Source organism: Equus przewalskii, chromosome 9 (assembly GCF_037783145.1).
Source record: "Equus przewalskii isolate Varuska chromosome 9, EquPr2, whole genome shotgun sequence".
In the NCBI taxonomy this organism is placed as follows: domain Eukaryota; kingdom Metazoa; phylum Chordata; class Mammalia; order Perissodactyla; family Equidae; genus Equus; species Equus przewalskii.
In genome coordinates, this window is record NC_091839.1 from 31,638,423 (window position 1) to 31,653,396 (window position 14,974).

At 40.4% G+C, this 14,974-nt stretch overlaps 1 protein-coding gene across 5 annotated transcripts in view; it reads left to right on the top strand.

The window, feature by feature from the left end:
- Positions 1–8,681: 8,681 nt before the first annotated feature.
- MEI4 (meiotic double-stranded break formation protein 4) overlaps positions 8,682–14,974 on the top strand; it is a 235,737-nt gene continuing 229,444 nt past the window's right edge. For 2 of the 5 annotated variants that reach the window (XM_070558995.1, XM_070558993.1), the window contains exon 1: positions 8,808–9,026. The gene's annotated coding sequence lies outside the window, so the exon portion shown is untranslated. Of the gene's footprint in view, positions 9,027–14,974 lie in introns of all 5 variants that reach the window. The other 3 variants (XM_008529850.2, XM_070558994.1, XM_008529849.2) reach the window with 3 other exon arrangements.

Here is a 14,974-nt window from a genome sequence, read left to right on the forward strand (position 1 = left end):
TGTGCCAGCCTTCCTCCACTTTGCATGTGGGACACCATCATAGCAGGGCTGATAAGTGGAGTAGGTCTGTGCCCATGATCTGAACCTACTGAACCCAGGCTGCCAAAGTGGAACACGTGGAACTCTAACCACTCAGCCACAGGGCTGGCCCCCACGTGACATTTTTTAAAATAGGGAATGTGGAAATACTTTTTCTTTTTCATAGAAAAATAATGGGAAATGTAGCAGTTACGCAGAAGAATAAAGAGACAATTTCAGAGATTGGAAGCAAAATGAAAATTAGTGATATGATCTAGGGCCCACTTAGAATTTCAGGGCAGAGAGGAATTTCTGAGGTCACCTTGCCCAAATCCTTTATTTTAGAGAGAGGTAAAGTCATTTTCCCAGAGTCACAGTGTAATAAATGGCAGAAAACAGATTAAATCTTAGGTGCTCTGCCTCTAAACCCAATGTCTTTTGCAGGATATGACAGCCCCTTTAAGAGTGAAAGTAGAACCTGCATGTTTCTGGCTCCCAGTTAGCAATAGGAGCAACATTTGTATAATGTAAATGAATTAGAAAATGTCTGTTGCCACTGATGCAAATTCCTTCCACTGTAATAAGGCAAGACCACTAAAATCAAATGAATAACTCTCTACATAGAACCATTGGGAAGAGGGTATGTAAATGAATGCTGGCTAACTTGTAGAATACACAGGGATATGGGTTCAGGGTATAGTTAGTCTCATAGTTTGTTATGAGGTACAAATGCATTTGACTTTGTTCTGAAGGTGGATCATCAGGTAGTCCAGCCTGAATTAGGTTTTCTGACCCAGACAAAAGTCACCTAATTTCAGTGTGTGTGGCCGGGGAGGGAGATGAAGGGGCATTTGTTTCAGTTGGAAGAAATAAACTTGAATCGAGAAGGTGATTACAGTAGTTCCCCCTTATCCGCGGTTTCACTTTTTGCAGTTTTAGTTACCTGTGGTCCGAAAATATTAAATGGAAAATTCCAGAAATAAACAATTCATAAGTTTTAAATTGTGCACTGTTCTAAGTAGTATGATGAAAGCTCACACCCTCTTGCTCTGTCCTGCCCAGATGTGAAGCATCCCTTTGTCCAGCATATCCATGCTGGGTACACCACCTGCCCCTTGGTTGTCAGATCCACTGTCATGGTATTGCAGGGCTTGTGTTCAAATACCCCTTATTTTACTTAATGTCCTAAAGTGCAAGAGTAGTGATGCTGGCAATTTATTACAGTATATTGTTATAATTGTTCTATTTTACTATTAGTTGATATCTTTCTGTGCATAATTTGTAAATTAAACTTTATCATAGGTATGTGTGTATAGGAAAAAACCTAGTAAATACAGGGTTCGTCACTGTCTGTGGTTTCAGGCATCCTCTGGGGGTCTTAGAAAGTATTGCCCTGCAGATAAGGGGGGACGACTGTTCTCAGGGCAAAGGGGTGTCAGAAACAGGTTGGAGCCTTGGTTTGGTACTTAAAATGCTTGGGTGACTTTGGGAATGTTACTTAACTTCTATGATTTGCTGATTGAGGGAAAATGAAATAAGAGTACTTATCTCATGGAGTTGTGAGGTTTACATGAGAGGAAGCACGCAAAGTCCTTAGTGAGGCATCAACAGAAAACAGATGTTACGTGCTATTGTCTTCACATTTCTGATCTGCAGCTTCAACAGCCTTGTTTGAGGTTTGTACCCAAAAAATGCCTAACGAACAGAATACGAAGCAGCAAATAATGTATAAAAGTTTTCTTTATCACATCATTACTGTGGATTCTTTTCTTTCTCTTCTCCTGGTCTGTATGCCATATTTAAAAAAAAATGATACTTTTGGTTATTCAAACTTTTCTCTGTATAAAAATTGATTTTAGATTATCTTAACACAACTCTTTAAATTATATTTTGAGGATACAATAAAGTAAGAAGTTATTTTCCGTGGTTATGCTATCTTTTCAATCTCTTCTGCACCTTTCTGTAATAAACCTTATTTGGAAAAGATGTGCTCAGAGACAAAGCTTTCTATGTGACTTATGGGGCACAATGCATAGGAAAGGGGTTGAAGAGTTGGGGAAACTGAAGGTTGTATTTCTTTGGGAGATTCAAATTTACCTATGAATTCTTGTTATTGAGAGTAAAAGGAACTGAGGGTAAAAGGAACCATATTTCTTATGGATAGTAGTTGTCCATACTCATTTGCTGATGGGCAGAGAGAACAGTGAACGAACTACAATAATCTGTTTACTTTTATATGTGGCATTGCTAAAAAAATCACTATGCAAGGGAGATAGGAATTCAGGTAATAATAATAAAGATAGCTAATATTGATTTAAAATAGTGTGTGCTGGACACTGAGGTGCTATGTATGAATTACATCATTTAATATGAATGTGGTTATTATCATCTCCATTTTATAAACTAGAAAATGGAAATCTGAAAAGTCAAGCAGTTTACCCTGGGTCACTTGCTACTAAGAGGCAAAACTAGGAGCGGAAAGCAGGCAGTCTCAGTTCAGAACCATGCTCAGAGTCACTACATTGTACACCTCCTATCGATGTAAAAAAAGGACAAATTCCTCTCAACTGAGGATAAAATAGATGTGTTGCTAGATAAAAGAATATAAGAGATGGGCTTTTCTCTATTGCTCATTATTTTTAATACCTGTCTTTCTGACTTCTTCAGACAGTTTACGTATCTTAATGAGCCATATAGAGTATTGTCTACATAGTCAGATCCACACTCACACTAGTAGATTTGCCACAACTCTGCTTTTTTTCTTCTCTGAATATGCTTTTTTGCAAATAATCGTAATGTTCTTTTCCTTAAAATAATATTTTATCCTAACTTTTTACACAGATTAATACTTCTGTTATCAAAGAAGTGTAAAATATACTCACTGTAAAATTTTCCCACTATTAATCAACTATTAAATCAACTTTTCTTTTTTCTTTTTTTTTTTGTTTTTTTGCTGAGGAAGACTTGACCTAAGCTAACATCCTTTGCCAATCTTTCTCTTCTTTTGCTTGAGGAAGATTACCCCTGAGCTAACATCTGTGCCAACCTTCCTGTATTTTATATGTGGGATGCCACCACAGTGCGGCTTGACAATCGGGGCTAGGTCCATGCCTGTGAGCCAAACCTGCGAACTCTGGGCTGCTGAAGTGAGGGTGTGAACTTAACCGCCATGCCACCAGGCCGGCTGCCAGTTTTGCATTTTTAATGGTTGACTTCACCAGCATTCAACTTTAAATATTTCTTGACATTTCTGCCTAATTCCTCTATTTCTTTCATTTAAAATTAATGCTTTAGAAGTACATCTTTTTCATTGCGTCTATTTCACCTTTCCTTTCTTTGGTAGCCTTTGTTGTCTAGTCTTTCAGAAAGTCACAATGAATCCAGCAGTAACTGAGCAGCCGCACTTCTGCAAGCTCGCTCTCCTCTCCACAGAAGGCTTCCTTACATGTGCCTCTAAAGCACCTTTTTCAAATTGTTAACGTGCATAAGTGATTTCCAAGCCTAGCCCAAGCTTTGTTTTACCTGATATTTTAACAGAGCATCTTTCCTTCCTAACAGACCTAAAATGCCTTCTGTGCTGTTTATAATTTTAGTGGCTTAGTCTAATTTGTTTTGTATATCTTTTCATCAATTCAAGTGGTAAAACTGAAACTTTTCATCCAAAAAGCACAATAATTCATTAATGTGCTGCTCTGAGAAAACAAAACATGCTAAAAACTGAGTTTACAAGCACATAAATTAGGAAGCAATATTCACATGAAAAAGAATTATTCACTTTATAAATAGATTTTTTCTTTGGTATGTTTCTTCTAAAAGCTTAATATTCTCTGTAAATTCAAAATATAAATTTACCATAAAATACTTTTAAAAATTCTTCTCGAATACAAATATTTGGGTAAAGTAACATACTTTACTTTGGGGAATAATTATTTTTACAGTGTGTGATTTTGGTTGTATTAAAGAGACATATAATTCATGGTTTTAAAAGCTTCCTCTCCTCAGCCATATTCTCAATCTTTCCACTTTTCTACAATTCTGAACTTTAAGATTCAAGTGCTTTAAAAACACATACTTCTTATTTTTTCCCCCACGCAATTAGTCTAGTTTAATGGTCTGAAACACTTCAAAACTTTTACAGATTTTACGTTTTTTTTTTTTTAAAGATTGGCACCTGAGCTACCAACTGTTGCCAATATTTTTTTTTTCTGCTTTTTTTCCATCAATTCCCCCAGCATGTAGTTGTATATTTTAGTTGTGGATCCTTCTAGTTGTGGCATGTGGGATGCCGCCTCAATGTGGCCTGATGAGCAGTGCCGTGTCCGCACCCAGGATCCGAATGGGTGAAACCCTGGGCCGCTAAAGCGGAGTGTGGAACGTAACCACTCAGCCACCAGGCCGGCCCAGATTTTACTCTTAAAGCATACTGACAAAGATTTGGATGCCAAGTTCCAAGATGCCATCTGGACTACACTAATAATCATATAAATGACAGTATAAATTACTAATTTTGTGTTAACGGCAACTGAATTATTGAAGATAATGATATGTAGGATTCTCTGGAATAATGTTAATTCTAATGATCATGAGATCATAATCTGCCACAAATTATGTTAGGCTATTAGACTAATTTGAAGAAAATATAGGTAATAGAATAGTCAGTGATGACAAATGTCAATATGAAATTAAAGCAGGTGTGAAAGTTATCAGATAGAAGTCTAACCAAGAGTCCTGGATCCAAGAAGTCTGACGAACAGTTAATCAAAAGACATAGAAGCATTGTGGAGCTAGCTGCCTCAGATACCCCAGAGAATGTTAAGACACTAGTGGGTAGAACACTCTGAACGGGGAGCTCCTACGACTAGCATTAAAGGGCAGGAGCTAAAGACCTAGCTGACTTCCTGGATGTGCTAGAGTGAGGGGATTAAGTTTATGCATTTTGGAGTAAGACAGAGTTGGGCGGGCGTCCTAGCTCCAACATCTCTGAGCTTAATGTCCTTGGATGAGTTAACCAATCTAAATTTTAGTTTTCTTGTAAAATAAGGATTGAAAACAGTCCTTGGCAAGATTTCATCTTTTTTATGGCTGTGTAGTATTTCATTGTATATACTTACTGCATCTTCTTTATCCAGGCAATTGGACTTTTGGGGGTAAACATGATGAGGTCTATACCGAAGTATAAATATAAGGATTTACACCTGATATTTACATAATGATACAAACCAATGTTACCTCAATAAAAAGCCAAATAAACAAAAAACCCCACAGAACTTTGCCCAGAAGAATTTCATGGAAATTAATTAAATCAGGTAGTCCAGGATTACCTGGCATAGTGGATATGTTCAAAAGTTGCTTGTTATAATTATCTTGATGGTAAAATTTGGCTCCCTTACTAGACGGTAAGATCATTGAGAACAATTTATTTATACTTGGTACTTAATAAATATTTCTTGAACTGCTGAATTGAACAGAGAGCTAATAACTTTCTCTGTGTAATAGGTGTTGGTCCAGGAATCACTGAAGTTTCTGTTTCTTGATAGAACAGCTTACTACTATTTCCATAATTTTATAAGATAATGCAATTTTTTTTTACAAATAACATTTTTAACAATAGGCTTTTAAAAAATAGTTACATACTTATTTGACATTTTATGAGATATTCTGCTCTTTATGGTGAAAGTACCCAGTTTACAATTAATATTGTTCCTTGATTGCATTTTTGGCACTCATTTTATCCACTTTACTTATTTTAGGTTTATATTAAACTGGCTAATATTAACTTAGTATTCTCCATCTAAGGTTTTATATTTTGCACAGAGGTAAACTAGTTTTCTTTGTGTTTTATTTGGACCCTGAAAATTTGTACATAGTTACCATCAATAATTTCCTATGTGATATACAGATTGGGATTCAATGAATTTGCTCTCTTGAAACTGTTACATGAGAGACGTATGACTTTCTAAGATGTTCTGTTCTGTTTATCTACTCAAGCCCCCTTCAAATATTCTGTATTTGAATACAGTGAACAACAGGAATTGCTAAAAGGCCCTAGGTGCATCCTTGCACATTTTCACCTTCCTCTTCTCTTTATAAACTCCTTTAGAAAAGCTGTTTGAGGGGCTGGCCCGGTGGCTCAGTGGTTAAGTGTGCACGTTCCACTTCGCGGCTGGGGGTGTGCTGGTCCGGATCCCGGGTGCGGACATGGCACCACTTGGCAAGTCACGCTGTGGCAGGCGTCCCACATATAAAGTGGAGGAAGATGGGCATGGATTTTAGCTCAAGGCCAGTCTTCCTCAGAAAAAAGAGGAGGATTGGCAGTGGTTAGCTCAGGGCTAATCTTCCTCAAAAAAAAAAAAAGAAAAGAAAAGCTGTTTGAGCCATGGCCCACACAGCTGGATCATGACATTTTTAGAAAAGTAGTTTCTAAAAGGCACAAATTAAATGTTTCAAGATACTGAGAATCTGTTCATTTCTTTTTTCAGTATATATGTACTGATTACTTATTATGCATGCGTACTAGAGATGAGTAAGACAAAAACTAGCATGAAAATCTGTACAATTTTCATGACAGTTATTTTCCATTATACTCTTTTGTAAAATCCATAACCACTCCATCTTCAGAAGCTCAAAGAAAATTGTAAATGTTACTTAGGTTAATAGTTATCTACCTAAGTCTTGATGAGAAAGGATAAGATTTTGTTAAAACTGACTGTAGTTTTGCCGTAGGATTTCAGTGATTGTGCTGTATTTTGATAGTTTGTTAACCCATTTGTTTTAATTACCAGACTGTGCACTTGTATAGGGCAATAAAATCATGCCTCAGTGCCTGGCACATAACAGGAATTCAATTCAATTTGCAAAAAGAATGAATGAGTGGAACTGAAATGGATTTCACATGCGCAGCAACACAAGGCAACTTCACAACTTTTCCCCGATTTGGCTCTTGATTATCTATGATTGGATTTTACATTTCTCAAATGAGAACAGCAAATCCAGATCTTCCTGGACTTACCATGGGGTTATATCCTGATAAACCCATCATAAGTTGAAAATATAAGTCGAAAATGTGTTTAATACACCTAACCTACTGAACGTCCTAGCTTAGCATAGCCTACCTTAAACGTGCTTAGAACATTTACATTAACCTACAGTTGGGCAAAATCATCTAACACTAAGCCTGTGTTATAATAAAGTGTCGAATATTTCATGTAATTTATTGAATACTATACTGAAAGTGAAAAACAGAATGGTTATTTGGGTACAGAATGGGTGTTAAGCATTTCAGTTGTTTACCCTCGTGACCGCGTGGCTGACTCACTGCCACTGCCCAGCATCCCGGACAGAGGATCATCGTGCTGCATATCACTAACCCAGGCAAAGATCAGAATTCAAAGTATGGTTTTTACTGACTGCATATCGCTTTCTCACCATCATAAAGTTGAAAAATCGTAAATTGAACCACTGGAAGTCGGAGACTGCACAGGGAACAATTTAGTGTTCATTAATTTGAAGTTCAAGATAATTGTCTTTGTTTGCCTGAAATTTACCGCTGCCGGATTAGTGAAAAGTGATATGTTAAACAAATTACAATAGACAAAATCAGTGACTCTCTTTAATGGTCTGGTGGTTAGACCAATGCTGCTTAACATTTTAAAGAAATTTACAATAACTGATTACATGCAAAAGGATGTCTTAATAAAGAAGTGTAAATTTAGAAAAAAGAGTCATTTGCAAAACAAGAGGACAGTATTTATTTGGGGTCTTAGAATTGCAACTGGGGGAACACAGATTCCCACAGCAGCCAGAAAAGTGTCCGCCTGAGGAGTAAAAGTCAGGAGTTTTTATTAGCAAAAAGGAGAGCCCAGAACAATCACCTCAGTTGTTTGTTAGGGAGGGTAAACTTAGGTTATAGTTCAATGGCTTACTCAAGGACATCTTGTTGCTACCAGAAAAAGTATATTTTTGCATAGTACTTCAGAAAGTCCTTTCTCAGCAAAAAACGCCCTTCGGGTAAGTGAGCAAGGTCAGTACAGTTTCACATTGTTAACAAGATGGAGTCCAGGGTACAGAACGGAGTCATGCTGACAACTCTTCAACAGAAAGTTCATCCATTTACTAAGATAAGCCACACAGACCTGCATGTAGAAATGCTTGATATTTTATTCCACCGCTGTGTGCTGAGACTTCTCAACAGCAGCCAAGCACTGTGTGTAATAAAAAGAAGACTACAGAGCATCTGTCCTCAGGGTGCTTGGAATCGAGCTGGGATTCTGATACATGAAAGAATTGTAGAAGGATGTAAGGCAAAACATGATTAAGAATATAGATTAACAATACAAGTGAAACGTAAAAAGTGCGCAAAATCTCTCTACAATAATCACAATTTCTTGCAAGAAATAAAAATTCACCTTCACGTTTGGAAAAAGAAAACTTGTTTTAGAACTCATCTTTCCCTCAGTTCTTGAAGTTCCCCTCCCCGTGAGAATCAACGCATCTCTTTCCACAAGGACTCAATGTCCAGGACTCTTTTTCCTTCAGGGCCTCGATGGCACGTTCCAGCCAGCAACCGAGGGGGCGCCCTCCTCCCTCCGCGGGGCCCCGAGCCGGGCGCCCTCTCCCCGCCGCGGCCGGCTCCTCCCAAGGCGCCGCGGGGCCTTCTGGGGCTTGTGGTCCCGGCCCCGCTCGCGGGGAAGGCCGGGGCTGGCGGCGTGTCCCCCGCGGCGCGGAGCTCGCGGCCCGCCTGCGCCGCCTCCCGGGGGAGGGCGCCCGCGCTCCTCCACAGCAGCCCTGACGGCAGGGGGAGCGCCTCGCGGCCGCGCGGCCTGGGCCCGCCGGGAGCAACGCGTCGCCTCGTGCGCTCCTGGGCTCGCGCCACCCTTCGCGCCATTCCCGGCGCCGCGTGGAGCTCCGCACAGGGCGGCGCTTCTCCTTAGCTGCTTAAGTCGATCGCATCTGCACTCGAGCTTCTGCAGTGTCTGAAGCGTCAGCCCACAAGTTTGTGGGTTTCTCTGGTATGTTCCATGGCTCTGAGCATGTTCAAACCTGGCTTGACCACCAGAGTGGTCCCCGAGGCTTCCCGGAGAAGGGGAGGCCTGTGTTTTGAGGGCATGGGTGAGCTTGGCGGATCCGTTCCCCGAGCACCCCCGGTACTGGAGGAAGTGTGTACAGTGTCGTAGGCGTTAAGGAAGGGACACACTTGGTCTCCTCCCTCAAGGACCTCACAGGCTTGTGCTGCAGATGGATAGATTGATACGTAGGAAGCATTGAGGGGAAAGGGTGAAATTGCATTAGAAAGATTAGATCAAGTGCTGTGGGACAGAGAAGCTTCCTGGAGAAGGTGGCACTTTGAGGAGGGACAAGCAGCAGATGTTTGTGAATGGGGCCATAAGTGGGGAATACATTACAGATGAAGGGGTTAGTGTGAGTCAAGGCAGGAGGCTAGCCATGCAAGGAGTAAACAATATTTGAGTATGTCCACAGTGTCTAAAGTGGCAAGAAGTAAGACTGGAGAAGTAGCTTGGACTGAATTATGAAAGGCTTCCGGTAGCTTCCTAGTCTGGAATTGTAGAAGGACTTTTTGGCCCTGAATTCCATCAGGATCCATAGATTATAAGCAAGTTACTGTTTAATATTCATAAAATGCTCATAATGAAGAAAAAGCATAATAACATGGACTTTTCTTGAGCAGGGTATATTTTTCAGTAGCAAAATTTATGTTAAATTAATTACACATGGATCACTTTCTTGGGCTTGTTTGTGTTGCCTTTTTTCTATTTAAAATCGAGAGATTTACAGTGTATTAGGTGGTTGCAGTGAGACTCAGTTGCTTGGCAGAGATTTGTGTGTTGCTGTCCACTACTCCACTTGTTTTTATTTGGGAAGACTTACTGCTTTGGAAGGGTTTTAGATCAAGTGCGGTAAAAAGGATGTATAATTTGGAACATGGATAATCTGGATGACTTTCAGAGCAGGGAAATAGAGTACAGATGACAAAATTCAGAGGCGAAATTTGGAAATGCAAGTCAGGAGGACAAATTCATGACTCTGAGTACAAGTTCCATTCGTTTTTCACGAATGTCGGTGGGAATACCAGTATTTGGAACCAGCTTTCCAAAGCCAGTATTTTGGGGGCCTTGTTAAAGCTTAGAAAATGTTACCTTAATTATGTTTTAGCATATATAAAGATGTTAGGAATCCAGTGGATATTGTGATGAAGATCAGAGAGAATCTTTTAGCTCTTCTGTGGGGCGTGTGTATGTCAAATGTACGTAAAACTCTGCTGTACAAAGACACTTGAAGCTGAAGGCCAGAGTCACAATTTAATTGAGCCAGCTAAATTACTCTGGTCACTTTGGAGCATTGTTGAGGTAAACATACGGCTGCAGTGGGAAGAATGGATTGGAGACAGCTGAGAGATCAGTCAGAAGGCTGATGCAATCATAAAAGCAAGAGGTATTAATGGTTTGAGGAAAAAATAGACACATTTTGAGATATATCAGGTTATGGAATTGACAGGGCATGGTATAGAAAGATCATCCGGGGTCGAGCAGTGCCACCAAAGTCAGAGAGGAAAGAGTTTTCAGAGTAGAGGAGTGGTTATTAGCGTCAGATGCTGCAGAGAAGCAGAATGGGAATTTGCAAGCAGCCGTAAGTTTTGGCAATTATGATGTTATTTCAAACTTGGTAAGAACAGCTAGGTCGGGTGGGGGTGATTGGAGAGGTTTGTTTTTTTTCCCTTTCTTTTCTTTTTTATACCTGGGAGCAACCTGAGCATGAATATATATTGAGAGACAGAAGTCAGTACAGAAGGAGACGTTGAAAGAGTGGAGGGGAGATGGTTGGTGGAGAAGATACAAGGGGTTGGTAGGAATTAGTGCATATTCTTGAACATTGCTCATGGTGTATAAGGACAGGAAGATGTCGGTCAGCCCTTCGTTTTGAGGAGCATATCACAGAATAACCAGAGCTTTCTTATTTGCTAGCAGAGTGCCTAGGATCCGACTTGCTTGTCTATCCATTCGTTCACTAAGTCAGTTAGTTAACATTTTTTCAGTGCTCCTCTTGTGTGAGCCGTGGGGATTTCTGCTCTCAACAGACAGGTAGTGAGCTCAGTGGAGCTCACTTGCCACTGAGGGACGTAGACATAAAACAACTAATTAAATAAGGAATTATCCAGTTGCAATTGTGATAACTGATGGGAAACGAGTATGGAATGTCAAGAGCACATGTATTAGGGGAACTAACATGGTCAAATGGTTTCAAGGAAGGCATTTTCAAGGATAGAATGTTTAAACTGGTACCTAAAAGATGTCTCCCTTGTCACCAAGTTAGCCATCCCTTTCCCTTGCTGCCGCTCTGTTATCATCTTACTTCTGGTTGTCTTTCACTTTTGGGCTCAGTCTCCCCTCTCTTCCGTGCTTTATATGTATTTTATCAGTGGGTTAGTGGGGTGGGAAAACTTTCAAGAACCAAGGCTTTGCGAGGATCTTTCTCAAGCTAGTTATTGCTGCATTATAATGACTAAAGATGAGCTAAGTGGCCATTTAATTTTATTCATGCTAGATTGATTCTCACTAGGGAAGGAAAAGAGATTTGGGAATGGCAAATCGATGGTCAGCCGCAGCCACCACTCAGCCTCTTAACATCCTTTGGAGGAACTACAGCCACCTCAGATCCTGTCATTTCTTATTAGGAATTTTTAATAACAGCTAATGAAAGCTAGTTTTTTTCTTTCATTTTAAATTTTAATGCTGTCCACTCAAGTGATGGGGAATAAGCATCCACTCATGTTTCTGTGTGCAGAGAGGCAAAGGTACTATTCTTGCTGTGATTTTGCATTTATATATTGCCTGAGCGTTGGCTAAGTGCTTTTACATTCAATTTAAAAGATAATCTAAAGTCACCCTTGTCAAAATTTGTTTGATGTGATTCATAGAGAAGGATCTTTTGTAAAAATGGGCCTTCAATGATGTGGAAGAACTCTGATCAATCAAAAGACTAGATATGAGCGCAGGCCCGGTGGCTCAGTGGTTAAGTGTGCACATTCTGCTTCGGCAGCCCGGGGTTCACCAGTTCAGATCCCGGGTGCGGACATGGCACCCCTTGGCACGCCATGCTGTGGTGGGCGTCCCGCATGTAACGTAGAGGAAGATGGGCATGGATGTTAGCTCAGGGCCAGTCTTCCTCAGCAAAAAGAGGAAGATTGGCAGCAGTTAGCTCAGGGCTAATCTTCCTCAAAAAAAAAAAAAAAAAGACTAGGTATGATATGAGACAATGTGAAGGTCATCTGAAGAAAGTTAGCTGTTAATAGACATTAGCCACATGATACCTGCTTGTTATCTGCCTTTGCAATGAAAGAATTAAAAAACAAAAACAAAACTTTTAACAGTAGAAATACAATGCTGCAGGAAGCCAACCCCTCCTGTGACCTGGTTTGTAACTAGGGCGCCCAGGGATGTTTTATGAGTGACAGTAATGTCTTTCGATATATGTCCTTAAAGCATTAGGTTTTATTTAGAGCAAGTATTGGCAAACTTTTTCTCTACAGGGCCAGAGAGTAACTATTTCAGGCTTTGAAAACCATATTTTTTCTGTTGCAACTACTCAGCTCTGAAGTTGCGACACAAAAGCAGTGATCGACGATACAGAAGCAAATGGGCATGGCTCTTTCCATAAACCATGTTTTATAGAAGCAGGCCCTGGAGATTCGGCCTGTGGGCCATAGTTTGCCCACCTCTGATCTACAGCACGCCTGAGAGTCCTTTACGGAATGTGGGCTGTACGATGGGAACGACTGATAGTCAGCTGAAGGCTCCATGCAGGCAGAGGTGCACTTACCTTGTTGACTGATGTATCCCCGTGTCTGGCCTTGTGCCCGGCAGGTAGAAGGTAATTAAGTACATCTGTTGAATAAAGGCATGAGTAGCAAGGATATCCAATGGAAAATTCCCTCAGGTAGGCTGGTTGCTTCTATATTCAGATTTTCAGGTCCTATCATGTGTATTCTATGGTACTACTGTTTTGGGTAGAGCAAAGAGTGCAGCTGAGTACTTAGTTCCGAGAGCAAATCCAGGGGATGGCTGAAGAATGAAAAAGAGCCAGTGTGATAGAATGATAGAAACAATAGGCCTGTGAATCTCCACCTAGAAGAATGCATATCGCATCCTTTGGAAGGGACCTGAGAGAGAATATATTCCGACCTCTCTCCCAGACTAGGCCCTTCCTTGTTTGCCCTCTGTTTCATGTGGCTTTGCTAGCATTTGTGCTGGATATCGTCCATGTGGCTCTCTGGGTCATCTCCCCACCCCTCCGTCCTGCAGGTTCGCCCAGGCCCTGCTCCCTCCACAGTCCTGAGGATGATCCTGTAGGACTCAAAGTCGTCTCTCCTGTCAGGTGGTGTGCTCCCTACTGTGCTCTCTCTCCTATCTCTGGTGACTTCTCCCTCCTCTCATCCCTTTAGGCCTTGGGGACGTGAAGTGTGCCTCTGGGACATTGTGTCACCCCCTTAGGTTGCCCACACTTGTGGAAACGGTCTCTTTAAACTCGCCTCACGTTACCTAACTTGAGGTGTCATTTACTTTCTGCCTGGACCCTGGTGGATCTAGTATTCTTACCACTTTTTCGAATACATCTTTTATTTGTCACTGAATGTCCCCCAAAGTCAGTGACTATGGCTTCCACTTCTTATAATCATAGGCTCTCAGGGTGAAAATGGTCCTGGAATGTGATCTATTTAACCTTTCTGCTCAGACTTTGGGTACCTTCTGCCCCATCCCTATATTGTCTCTCTGTACTCGAACGCCTTCCACGATGGGAAACTCATCACTCCTAAAGCTCTCTCACATGTCTTTAGACACATCTGACTGACAGAATATGTATACACAACTCCATCCACTGTCCTTGTCCTGTTCCTTGGGCTTTCATGGAACAAGTCCCATTTACATTTCATTCCTCTGTTCTTCAGACAGCAGGTTTTGAGTTCCTTTACCATCTCTATCTGTTTAAAATGGGGTGCCTGGAACAGAATCTCTGTTTCCATGTGTGGTCTGATCATGCTGCGTTGAGCTGAGCCTGGTAACTTTACCTGGAAGGCTTACTGCCTCCCATGAGTGTGAGCAGGGTCAACACCTCCTCCTTCCTTGCTTTGCAAATGTAAGGGAGGACAGGATCCCACCCCACTCCACTCTCCCCACCTCTGCTGATTTAAGCGTCACATGTCATATGAACAGTTGTCTTTCATGATGATTTTTTTCCCTGTTATTGGATTTATCTCTGTTTAAAGGCTGTTTATCAAGGGAGTAAAGTAGTTGACAAATTGCAGATCTTTAGAGGGCTATGTCTGCTACCCAGTTTTCTTTTGCTTTTTCTCAAAATATCAAAAGTACCCTAACCATCTTTTGATTATTTTAAGGGGCACTATTTAAAGTATTTCGCTGAAGTTTTTGTTTAGGTTTCAAATCTGAACAGCAGATATTAGCAGACTCATAGATTTTTTAGTATTTTGTTCCCTTTTTCTAGACATTTTATCTGTGCTTATGCTCATCACTATACCTCTTGCATTTTGGAAATATAACAAAATATATTGAAATGCACTATTTTTGATTGATATTCAAATTGACTTTAAGGAAATGTTCTGAAGTAGGTTCTTAAGTATACCATTTATTTAAGTCAAGTTTTATATTGAAAGTCTAATTTATTTTTTAACAGGCCTCCAAAATATCTGCCAGCTTCTTTCATTCTTCCTTCTGATTTATTCCAGGAGCTCAGTCCCCGTTTCATTTTTGATTAGGTTGCTTTCACCATGGCAGAACTCTGGGAAATAAATCCTCTTGTATTTAATGTGTGCTTTGGTTTCATCAGGATGAATAGAAGAATGAAAACAACCCATTAGAAAGTAATTTTGATTGTCGGAGAGAGATATGACTTTCTTAATCTTTAATGTAATTATTAGGAAATATAT